At 41.1% G+C, this 10,858-nt stretch overlaps 1 non-coding gene across 1 annotated transcript; it reads left to right on the forward strand.

The window, feature by feature from the left end:
• Positions 1 to 1,469: 1,469 nt before the first annotated feature.
• TRNAT-AGU (transfer RNA threonine (anticodon AGU)) lies at positions 1,470 to 1,543 on the forward strand. The gene has a single exon. It is a non-coding gene; the product is annotated as a tRNA-Thr (tRNA).
• Positions 1,544 to 10,858: the final 9,315 nt, after the last annotated feature.

The raw sequence follows: 10,858 nt of genomic DNA on the forward strand, positions 1-10,858 counted from the left end.
GTCATATTGCCCAAGGTTGCGATGCCATCAGAAATAGCACATATTAGAATGAGCAATTCATATTTCCTGCTTAATTTTTTGTAAAAGAAGCAAAGGTACGCCTGAACAGGGACTTGAACCCTGGACCCTCAGATTAAAAGTCTGATGCTCTACCGACTGAGCTATCCAGGCACAGGGATCACTGCCCATTTGAAACTTGATTTTCACTCTACAGCACCTCCATACATGGCTACCTCACTGGTCAATAAAGGAAATGAATTACTAGTGCATTACACACATTTTGACACTGGAGACATAACTTTTTTCAGTCATTCCGTATCCAGATATAGAGATTTGCAGCATCTAGGACTTTAATGTTCACCCACTTACGGATTTGAATGTTTTGCCACATTCATGAGTGCAAACTTGCTCCCCAGTAAAGACGAACATGTGCTCCTCAATGCACACACTGGGCAATGCAGTCCACTCTAAATCGACGATTAATGACATGCTCGTTTTGTGCAATGGAGTTTCAGTCAATTGGAAAACATTTTGAAAAGTTATATTGCAACAGAAGCCCAGCCTTAAAAAAGTGGATTTCACTTCTGATTGATTACATGAGGAAGGAAAGGAGACCAGATGCAAAAAAGGGGCTGTGGCTTAGTTGGTTAAAGCGCCTGTCTAGTAAACAGGAGATCCTGAGTTCGAATCTCAGCAGTGCCTGTCTGCTTTTTTTTCGACCAATCTGTCTCCCCAATATTAAAACTTTGTACAAAGATTGCTATTTCATGCTATTTAGAAGCACAGTCAGGCTTGAAATGTTGGCAAAGCATCCAAGAACTCTGGACTCCACTACCTTAGAGTCATATTGCCCAAGGTTGCGATGCCATCAGAAACAGCACATATTAGAATGAGCAATTCATATTTCCTGCTTAATTTTTTGTAAAAGAAGCAAAGGTACGCCTGAACAGGGACTTGAACCCTGGACCCTCAGATTAAAAGTCTGATGCTCTACCGACTGAGCTATCCAGGCACAGGGATCACTGCCCATTTGAAACTTGATTTTCACTCTACAGCACCTCCATACATGGCTACCTCACTGGTCAATAAAGGAAATGAATTACTAGTGCATTACACACATTTCGACACTGGAGACATAACTTTTTTCAGTCATTCCGTATCCAGATATAGAGATTTGCAGCATCTAGGACTTTAATGTTCACCCACTTACGGATTTGAATGTTTTGCCACATTCATGAGTGCAAACTTGCTCCCCAGTAAAGACGAACATGTGCTCCTCAATGCACACACTGGGCAATGCAGTCCACTCTAAATCGACGATTAATGACATGCTTGTTTTGTGCAATGGAGTTTCAGTCAATTGGAAAACATTTTGAAAAGTTATATTGCAACAGAAGCCCAGCCTTAAAAAAGTGGATTTCACTTCTAAATGATTACATGAGGAAGGAAAGGAGACCAGATGCAAAAAAGGTGCTGTGGCTTAGTTGGTTAAAGCGCCTGTCTAGTAAACAGGAGATCCTGAGTTCGAATCTCAGCAGCGCCTGTCTGCTTTTTTTCGACCAATCTGTCTCCCCAATATTAAAACTTTGTACAAAGATTGCTATTTCATGCTATTTAGAAGCACAGTCAGGCTTCATATGTTGGCAAAGCATCCAAGAACTCTGGACTCCACTACCTTAGAGTCATATTGCCCAAGGTTGCGATGCCATCAGAAATAGCACATATTAGAATGAGCAATTCATATTTCCTGCTTAATTTTTTGTAAAAGAAGCAAAGGTACGCCTGAACAGGGACTTGAACCCTGGACCCTCAGATTAAAAGTCTGATGCTCTACCGACTGAGCTATCCAGGCACATGGATCACTGCCATTTGAAACTTGATTTTCACTCTACAGCACCTCCATACATGGCTACCTCACTGGTCAATAAAGGAAATGAATTACTAGTGCATTACACACATTTTGACACTGGAGACATAACTTTTTTCAGTCATTCCGTATCCAGATATAGAGATTTGCAGCATCTAGGACTTTAATGTTCACCCACTTACGGATTTGAATGTTTTGCCACATTCATGAGTGCAAACTTGCTCCCCAGTAAATACGAACATGTGCTCCTCAATGCACACACTGGGCAATGCAGTCCACTCTAAATCGACGATTAATGACATGCTCGTTTTGTGCAATGGAGTTTCAGTCAATTGGAAAACATTTTGAAAAGTTATATTGCAACAGAAGCCCAGCCTTAAAAAAGTGGATTTCACTTCTAAATGATTACACGAGGAAGGAAAGGAGACCAGATGCAAAAAAGGTGCTGTGGCTTAGTTGGTTAAAGCGCCTGTCTAGTAAACAGGAGATCCTGAGTTAGAATCTCAGCAGCGCATGTCTGCTTTTTTTCGACCAATCTGTCTCCCCAATATTAAAACTTTGTACAAAGATTGCTATTTCATGCTATTTAGAAGCACAGTCAGGCTTGATATGTTGGCAAAGCATCCAAGAACTCTGGACTCCACTACCTTAGAGTCATATTGCCCAAGGTTGCGATGCCATCAGAAATAGCACATATTAGAATGAGCAATTCATATTTCCTGCTTAATTTTTTGTAAAAGAAGCAAAGGTACGCCTGAACTGGGACTTGAACCCTGGACCCTCAGATTAAAAGTCTGATGCTCTACCGACTGAGCTATCCAGTCACAGGGATCACTGCCCATTTGAAACTTGATTTTCACTCTACAGCACCTCCATACATGGCTACCTCACTGGTCAATAAAGGAAATGAATTACTAGTGCATTACACACATTTTGACACTGGAGACATAACTTTTTTCAGTCATTCCGTATCCAGATATAGAGATTTGCAGCATCTAGGACTTTAATGTTCACCCACTTACGGATTTGAATGTTTTGCCACATTCATGAGTGCAAACTTGCTCCCCAGTAAAGACGAACATGTGCTCCTCAATGCACACACTGGGCAATGCAGTCCACTCTAAATCGACGATTAATGACATGCTCGTTTTGTGCAATGGAGTTTCAGTCAATTGGAAAACATTTTGAAAAGTTATATTGCAACAGAAGCCCAGCCTTAAAAAAGTGGATTTCACTTCTGATTGATTACATGAGGAAGGAAAGGAGACCAGATGCAAAAAAGGGGCTGTGGCTTAGTTGGTTAAAGCGCCTGTCTAGTAAACAGGAGATCCTGAGTTCGAATCTCAGCAGCGCCTGTCTGCTTTTTTTTCGACCAATCTGTCTCCCCAATATTAAAACTTTGTACAAAGATTGCTATTTCATGCTATTTAGAAGCACAGTCAGGCTTGAAATGTTGGCAAAGCATCCAAGAACTCTGGACTCCACTACCTTAGAGTCATATTGCCCAAGGTTGCGATGCCATCAGAAACAGCACATATTAGAATGAGCAATTCATATTTCCTGCTTAATTTTTTGTAAAAGAAGCAAAGGTACGCCTGAACAGGGACTTGAACCCTGGACCCTCAGATTAAAAGTCTGATGCTCTACCGACTGAGCTATCCAGGCACAGGGATCACTGCCCATTTGAAACTTGATTTTCACTCTACAGCACCTCCATACATGGCTACCTCACTGGTCAATAAAGGAAATGAATTACTAGTGCATTACACACATTTCGACACTGGAGACATAACTTTTTTCAGTCATTCCGTATCCAGATATAGAGATTTGCAGCATCTAGGACTTTAATGTTCACCCACTTACGGATTTGAATGTTTTGCCACATTCATGAGTGCAAACTTGCTCCCCAGTAAATACGAACATGTGCTCCTCAATGCACACACTGGGCAATGCAGTCCACTCTAAATCGACGATTAATGACATGCTCGTTTTGTGCAATGGAGTTTCAGTCAATTGGAAAACATTTTGAAAAGTTATATTGCAACAGAAGCCCAGCCTTAAAAAAGTGGATTTCACTTCTAAATGATTACATGAGGAAGGAAAGGAGACCAGATGCAAAAAAGGTGCTGTGGCTTAGTTGGTTAAAGCGCCTGTCTAGTAAACAGGAGATCCTGAGTTAGAATCTCAGCAGCGCCTGTCTGCTTTTTTTCGACCAATCTGTCTCCCCAATATTAAAACTTTGTACAAAGATTGCTATTTCATGCTATTTAGAAGCACAGTCAGGCTTGATATGTTGGCAAAGCATCCAAGAACTCTGGACTCCACTACCTTAGAGTCATATTGCCCAAGGTTGCGATGCCATCAGAAATAGCACATATTAGAATGAGCAATTCATATTTCCTGCTTAATTTTTTGTAAAAGAAGCAAAGGTACGCCTGAACAGGGACTTGAACCCTGGACCCTCAGATTAAAAGTCTGATGCTCTACCGACTGAGCTATCCATGCACATGAATCACTGCCATTTGAAACTTGATTTTCACTCTACAGCACCTCCATACATGGCTACCTCACTGGTCAATAAAGGAAATGAATTACTAGTGCATTACACACATTTTGACACTGGAGACATAACTTTTTTCAGTCATTCCGTATCCAGATATAGAGATTTGCAGCATCTAGGACTTTAATGTTCACCCACTTACGGATTTGAATGTTTTGCCACATTCATGAGTGCAAACTTGCTCCCCAGTAAAGACGAACATGTGCTCCTCAATGCACACACTGGGCAATGCAGTCCACTCTAAATCGACGATTAATGACATGCTCGTTTTGTGCAATGGAGTTTCAGTCAATTGGAAAACATTTTGAAAATTTATATTGCAACAGAAGCCCAGCCTTAAAAAAGTGGATTTCACTTCTGATTGATTACATGAGGAAGGAAAGGAGACCAGATGCAAAAAAGGGGCTGTGGCTTAGTTGGTTAAAGCGCCTGTCTAGTAAACAGGAGATCCTGAGTTCGAATCTCAGCAGCGCCTGTCTGCTTTTTTTTCGACCAATCTGTCTCCCCAATATTAAAACTTTGTAAAAAGATTGCTATTTCATGCTATTTAGAAGCACAGTCAGGCTTGAAATGTTGGCAAAGCATCCAAGAACTCTGGACTCCACTACCTTAGAGTCATATTGCCCAAGGTTGCGATGCCATCAGAAACAGCACATATTAGAATGAGCAATTCATATTTCCTGCTTAATTTTTTGTAAAAGAAGCAAAGGTACGCCTGAACAGGGACTTGAACCCTGGACCCTCAGATTAAAAGTCTGATGCTCTACCGACTGAGCTATCCAGGCACAGGGATCACTGCCCATTTGAAACTTGATTTTCACTCTACAGCACCTCCATACATGGCTACCTCACTGGTCAATAAAGGAAATGAATTACTAGTGCATTACACACATTTTGACACTGGAGACATAACTTTTTTCAGTCATTCCGTATCCAGATATAGAGATTTGCAGCATCTAGGACTTTAATGTTCACCCACTTACGGATTTGAATGTTTTGCCACATTCATGAGTGCAAACTTGCTCCACAGTAAATACGAACATGTGCTCCTCAATGCACACACTGGGCAATGCAGTCCACTCTAAATCGACGATTAATGACATGCTCGTTTTGTGCAATGGAGTTTCAGTCAATTGGAAAACATTTTGAAAAGTTATATTGCAACAGAAGCCCAGCCTTAAAAAAGTGGATTTCACTTCTAAATGATTACACGAGGAAGGAAAGGAGACCAGATGCAAAAAAGGTGCTGTGGCTTAGTTGGTTAAAGCGCCTGTCTAGTAAACAGGAGATCCTGAGTTAGAATCTCAGCAGCGCCTGTCTGCTTTTTTTCGACCAATCTGTCTCCCCAATATTAAAACTTTGTACAAAGATTGCTATTTCATGCTATTTAGAAGCACAGTCAGGCTTGGATATGTTGGCAAAGCATCCAAGAACTCTGGACTCCACTACCTTAGAGTCATATTGCCCAAGGTTGCGATGCCATCAGAAATAGCACATATTAGAATGAGCAATTCATATTTCCTGCTTAATTTTTTGTAAAAGAAGCAAAGGTACGCCTGAACAGGGACTTGAACCCTGGACCCTCAGATTAAAAGTCTGATGCTCTACCGACTGAGCTATCCAGGCACAGGGATCACTGCCCATTTGAAACTTGATTTTCACTCTACAGCACCTCCATACATGGCTACCTCACTGGTCAATAAAGGAAATGAATTACTAGTGCATTACACACATTTTGACACTGGAGACATAACTTTTTTCAGTCATTCCGTATCCAGATATAGAGATTTGCAGCATCTAGGACTTTAATGTTCACCCACTTACGGATTTGAATGTTTTGCCACATTCATGAGTGCAAACTTGCTCCCCAGTAAAGACGAACATGTGCTCCTCAATGCACACACTGGGCAATGCAGTCCACTCTAAATCGACGATTAATGACATGCTCGTTTTGTGCAATGGAGTTTCAGTCAATTGGAAAACATTTTGAAAAGTTATATTGCAACAGAAGCCCAGCCTTAAAAAAGTGGATTTCACTTCTGATTGATTACATGAGGAAGGAAAGGAGACCAGATGCAAAAAAGGGGCTGTGGCTTAGTTGGTTAAAGCGCCTGTCTAGTAAACAGGAGATCCTGAGTTCGAATCTCAGCAGCGCCTGTCTGCTTTTTTTTCGACCAATCTGTCTCCCCAATATTAAAACTTTGTACAAAGATTGCTATTTCATGCTATTTAGAAGCACAGTCAGGCTTGAAATGTTGGCAAAGCATCCAAGAACTCTGGACTCCACTACCTTAGAGTCATATTGCCCAAGGTTGCGATGCCATCAGAAACAGCACATATTAGAATGAGCAATTCATATTTCCTGCTTAATTTTTTGTAAAAGAAGCAAAGGTACGCCTGAACAGGGACTTGAACCCTGGACCCTCAGATTAAAAGTCTGATGCTCTACCGACTGAGCTATCCAGGCACAGGGATCACTGCCCATTTGAAACTTGATTTTCACTCTACAGCACCTCCATACATGGCTACCTCACTGGTCAATAAAGGAAATGAATTACTAGTGCATTACACACATTTTGACACTGGAGACATAACTTTTTTCAGTCATTCCGTATCCAGATATAGAGATTTGCAGCATCTAGGACTTTAATGTTCACCCACTTACGGATTTGAATGTTTTGCCACATTCATGAGTGCAAACTTGCTCCCCAGTAAATACGAACATGTGCTCCTCAATGCACACACTGGGCAATGCAGTCCACTCTAAATCGACGATTAATGACATGCTCGTTTTGTGCAATGGAGTTTCAGTCAATTGGAAAACATTTTGAAAAGTTATATTGCAACAGAAGCCCAGCCTTAAAAAAGTGGATTTCACTTCTAAATGATTACATGAGGAAGGAAAGGAGACCAGATGCAAAAAAGGTGCTGTGGCTTAGTTGGTTAAAGCGCCTGTCTAGTAAACAGGAGATCCTGAGTTAGAATCTCAGCAGCGCCTGTCTGCTTTTTTTCGACCAATCTGTCTCCCCAATATTAAAACTTTGTACAAAGATTGCTATTTCATGCTATTTAGAAGCACAGTCAGGCTTGATATGTTGGCAAAGCATCCAAGAACTCTGGACTCCACTACCTTAGAGTCATATTGCCCAAGGTTGCGATGCCATCAGAAATAGCACATATTAGAATGAGCAATTCATATTTCCTGCTTAATTTTTTGTAAAAGAAGCAAAGGTACGCCTGAACAGGGACTTGAACCCTGGACCCTCAGATTAAAAGTCTGATGCTCTACCGACTGAGCTATCCATGCACATGGATCACTGCCATTTGAAACTTGATTTTCACTCTACAGCACCTCCATACATGGCTACCTCACTGGTCAATAAAGGAAATGAATTACTAGTGCATTACACACATTTTGACACTGGAGACATAACTTTTTTCAGTCATTCCGTATCCAGATATAGAGATTTGCAGCATCTAGGACTTTAATGTTCACCCACTTACGGATTTGAATGTTTTGCCACATTCATGAGTGCAAACTTGCTCCACAGTAAATACGAACATGTGCTCCTCAATGCACACACTGGGCAATGCAGTCCACTCTAAATCGACGATTAATGACATGCTCGTTTTGTGCAATGGAGTTTCAGTCAATTGGAAAACATTTTGAAAAGTTATATTGCAACAGAAGCCCAGCCTTAAAAAAGTGGATTTCACTTCTAAATGATTACACGAGGAAGGAAAGGAGACCAGATGCAAAAAAGGTGCTGTGGCTTAGTTGGTTAAAGCGCCTGTCTAGTAAACAGGAGATCCTGAGTTAGAATCTCAGCAGCGCCTGTCTGCTTTTTTTCGACCAATCTGTCTCCCCAATATTAAAACTTTGTACAAAGATTGCTATTTCATGCTATTTAGAAGCACAGTCAGGCTTGGATATGTTGGCAAAGCATCCAAGAACTCTGGACTCCACTACCTTAGAGTCATATTGCCCAAGGTTGCGATGCCATCAGAAATAGCACATATTAGAATGAGCAATTCATATTTCCTGCTTAATTTTTTGTAAAAGAAGCAAAGGTACGCCTGAACAGGGACTTGAACCCTGGACCCTCAGATTAAAAGTCTGATGCTCTACCGACTGAGCTATCCAGGCACAGGGATCACTGCCCATTTGAAACTTGATTTTCACTCTACAGCACCTCCATACATGGCTACCTCACTGGTCAATAAAGGAAATGAATTACTAGTGCATTACACACATTTTGACACTGGAGACATAACTTTTTTCAGTCATTCCGTATCCAGATATAGAGATTTGCAGCATCTAGGACTTTAATGTTCACCCACTTACGGATTTGAATGTTTTGCCACATTCATGAGTGCAAACTTGCTCCCCAGTAAAGACGAACATGTGCTCCTCAATGCACACACTGGGCAATGCAGTCCACTCTAAATCGACGATTAATGACATGCTCGTTTTGTGCAATGGAGTTTCAGTCAATTGGAAAACATTTTGAAAAGTTATATTGCAACAGAAGCCCAGCCTTAAAAAAGTGGATTTCACTTCTGATTGATTACATGAGGAAGGAAAGGAGACCAGATGCAAAAAAGGGGCTGTGGCTTAGTTGGTTAAAGCGCCTGTCTAGTAAACAGGAGATCCTGAGTTCGAATCTCAGCAGCGCCTGTCTGCTTTTTTTTCGACCAATCTGTCTCCCCAATATTAAAACTTTGTACAAAGATTGCTATTTCATGCTATTTAGAAGCACAGTCAGGCTTGAAATGTTGGCAAAGCATCCAAGAACTCTGGACTCCACTACCTTAGAGTCATATTGCCCAAGGTTGCGATGCCATCAGAAACAGCACATATTAGAATGAGCAATTCATATTTCCTGCTTAATTTTTTGTAAAAGAAGCAAAGGTACGCCTGAACAGGGACTTGAACCCTGGACCCTCAGATTAAAAGTCTGATGCTCTACCGACTGAGCTATCCAGGCACAGGGATCACTGCCCATTTGAAACTTGATTTTCACTCTACAGCACCTCCATACATGGCTACCTCACTGGTCAATAAAGGAAATGAATTACTAGTGCATTACACACATTTCGACACTGGAGACATAACTTTTTTCAGTCATTCCGTATCCAGATATAGAGATTTGCAGCATCTAGGACTTTAATGTTCACCCACTTACGGATTTGAATGTTTTGCCACATTCATGAGTGCAAACTTGCTCCCCAGTAAATACGAACATGTGCTCCTCAATGCACACACTGGGCAATGCAGTCCACTCTAAATCGACGATTAATGACATGCTCGTTTTGTGCAATGGAGTTTCAGTCAATTGGAAAACATTTTGAAAAGTTATATTGCAACAGAAGCCCAGCCTTAAAAAAGTGGATTTCACTTCTGATTGATTACATGAGGAAGGAAAGGAGACCAGATGCAAAAAAGGGGCTGTGGCTTAGTTGGTTAAAGCGCCTGTCTAGTAAACAGGAGATCCTGAGTTCGAATCTCAGCAGCGCCTGTCTGCTTTTTTTTCGACCAATCTGTCTCCCCAATATTAAAACTTTGTACAAAGATTGCTATTTCATGCTATTTAGAAGCACAGTCAGGCTTGAAATGTTGGCAAAGCATCCAAGAACTCTGGACTCCACTACCTTAGAGTCATATTGCCCAAGGTTGCGATGCCATCAGAAACAGCACATATTAGAATGAGCAATTCATATTTCCTGCTTAATTTTTTGTAAAAGAAGCAAAGGTACGCCTGAACAGGGACTTGAACCCTGGACCCTCAGATTAAAAGTCTGATGCTCTACCGACTGAGCTATCCAGGCACAGGGATCACTGCCCATTTGAAACTTGATTTTCACTCTACAGCACCTCCATACATGGCTACCTCACTGGTCAATAAAGGAAATGAATTACTAGTGCATTACACACATTTCGACACTGGAGACATAACTTTTTTCAGTCATTCCGTATCCAGATATAGAGATTTGCAGCATCTAGGACTTTAATGTTCACCCACTTACGGATTTGAATGTTTTGCCACATTCATGAGTGCAAACTTGCTCCCCAGTAAATACGAACATGTGCTCCTCAATGCACACACTGGGCAATGCAGTCCACTCTAAATCGACGATTAATGACATGCTCGTTTTGTGCAATGGAGTTTCAGTCAATTGGAAAACATTTTGAAAAGTTATATTGCAACAGAAGCCCAGCCTTAAAAAAGTGGATTTCACTTCTAAATGATTACATGAGGAAGGAAAGGAGACCAGATGCAAAAAAGGTGCTGTGGCTTAGTTGGTTAAAGCGCCTGTCTAGTAAACAGGAGATCCTGAGTTAGAATCTCAGCAGCGCCTGTCTGCTTTTTTTCGACCAATCTGTCTCCCCAATATTAAAACTTTGTACAAAGATTGCTATTTCATGCTAT

The sequence above is a fragment of the Ambystoma mexicanum genome, unplaced genomic scaffold, assembly GCF_040938575.1.
Source record: "Ambystoma mexicanum isolate Mex_15411 unplaced genomic scaffold, UKY_AmexF1_1 Mex_scaf1, whole genome shotgun sequence".
Lineage (NCBI taxonomy): Eukaryota > Metazoa > Chordata > Amphibia > Caudata > Ambystomatidae > Ambystoma > Ambystoma mexicanum.